The 2,284-nt window shown below is 34.8% G+C and overlaps 1 pseudogene; it reads right to left on the reverse strand.

Annotated features, from left to right (window-relative positions):
• Positions 1-298: 298 nt before the first annotated feature.
• On the reverse strand, positions 299-417 carry LOC111746332 (annotated as a pseudogene).
• Between the last annotated feature and the right edge of the window lie 1,867 nt (positions 418-2,284).

A 2,284-nucleotide genomic window follows, 5' to 3' on the forward strand; every position in this document is an offset into this window, starting at 1 on the left:
GCCCAACATCACACATCCACAAGACAGCTGGATGCTGTTGTTTGAACAGCCCAGAGATAGAAAACAGCTTTTTTTCTGTGAGAAGAAAACCTCTAGGAGAGGGTCTAAGGTAAATGGCTTAATTTGTATTGCAAAAACTATACAAAATGTAGGTTTCAGAATTATGGGTCAGGAGATGGATTTTCCAGTCTAAATACCTGTTATCCTGCTTCCTATGATACAACCAAACAAGTGCATGGCTTGCGGTTATGAAAAGGAGAACAAAATAACCTTCCAGTTTCTTTTTTTTTTTTTTTTACATCTACAGCACCCGGTCTTCCTTGGTGGTCTCCCATCCAAGTACTAACCAGTCCTGACCCTGCTTAGCTTCAGAGATCAGATGAGATCAGGCGTGTTCAGGGTAGCAGGGCCATAGACTCCTTCCAGTTTCTAATGAGAGCTGAGAAGTATACTTTGGGAAACCAAAATGAAAACATGGTATGGCAAGCTAATGAACCCTTCACCATTTATTAAAAACAAACAGCCAAAACTGGATCAGTTTCAAAAGTAGACAAGTAGAAAGCACTATCATGCTGGCTCCACATTCTTTATCATAGTCTTTTCCTAACTCAAATCTTGAATGTTTGGCTCAGCAATCCTGACATTGATTCTACCTTTGGACTTGGTATTTGTTTGTGCTTTCCTCAATGTTTAAATTCCAACTTATCCTCTATAGAATTTTACTTGGCTCTCCAACATTGTTCTTTTCGATTCATTTTCTTTTGGGCAAGAAAATGCCCTGCTTTAGCTCAACAGTACCCAGTCCTCACCATTTCCCATTAACTGGTGACCATCTGGGCCAGATTTCCCACTCCCACCTCCCATAACAAATTTCAAGGAAGAAACAGAAGGAAGGTGACAATAATATTATTCCATACTACTGCCATTTTGGTAACAGCCTACTTAAAATTATAGGTTCAGATTTGGAGAGGGAGTTCCGTGAACCACTTTGGGAATTAAATCAACAAAAGCAACGAGGTGACAATTTTGTAGTGTCAAGCTCTAAACCAGAGGTTCCCAGCCTGAGTACTATAACGAATCAGTTCTTACAGAGTTTGCTAATCCATATGCATACTAATCTGATAACTGAATAATAATATGTGCTACTGTTTTCTTAATATGTGCATGAGTGTTTATAGTTATGAATGAAAGGAAAATTCATTAAAATAATACTGAATTAAAACAAGCTAGGTGACATCATAACAGAAAAATAGGAAAGGATAGCTATTTTCATAGAGACAAGGGTGAAGGAGGGATAGTCCCAAGAACTATTTTGATACATACAAGAAACCTTCATCCTTGAAAATTTGGGAACCTCTGCTCTAATCTACTGAGATATTGGCAAAGGGCAACTATTTAACAAATGCATTATCTGACAGACTTGTAAACAATATATTGTGCGAAGTGTGATAAAATGTACTTTAGTCTTAGTAAAATGAAAAAGGTATGAAGTCGAATGTAATTTTGTTTTGAAGAAACCAAGGACATAAGGCCCCAAGGAAATGCATGGTAAAAATCGTTAAAAGCCTTTTACAATTGCCTAACCAAAAGTCATTTCAAAAACCAAATGTGTTCAAGTTGCTATGACAACTCAAATACTAAATTTGCACTTAGGCAAGCATAATCAATAGATTTTGTAATTAATACTTTCTAAATATTATTTGTCCCTATAAACATCATTCATATATAACTACTCAATTTCTACTGTTAGTTTTTGAGAACTCCACTATATTTTCTGATTATTTCCAAAGACTTTCTTATTAATCTATTCTCTTATGATTTATTATGCTTTTTTTCTTGACAAGAGACCAACCATAATTGAAACAATGGGCTCTTAGCTATAAACATATAAATCTGTGAGTCTAAATTTCTGTTTCAAACCCTGTCTTTCTTTTATGAACCTGGCTTCTTTTAATGAAAAACTAAAAGGAAAAGGAGGGAAAAAAAACCCATCGTGAATCTACAAGGTGAATAAACAAAGAAAAAAAAAGCACAGAAGAGAGAGAAAATGTAAAAGAATAGAGAACTAGAAGAATAAATTACAGTAAAATCGAAGATCCTTTGACTCTACAGTCACGCACATACACAATTCAATAATGATAAGGGAGGAGAGGCCAAACAAAACAAAACAAAACAAAACAAAAACTGAAAGAATCTTTTATATGAGTAGGGATTTTTAATTTTTTTATTGTTCAATTACATTTGGCATACAATATTATATTGGTTTCAGATGTACAATATGGTG

This window comes from Pteropus vampyrus, unplaced genomic scaffold, assembly GCF_000151845.1.
Source record: "Pteropus vampyrus isolate Shadow unplaced genomic scaffold, Pvam_2.0 Scaffold184, whole genome shotgun sequence".
Taxonomy (NCBI): Eukaryota; Metazoa; Chordata; class Mammalia; order Chiroptera; family Pteropodidae; genus Pteropus; species Pteropus vampyrus.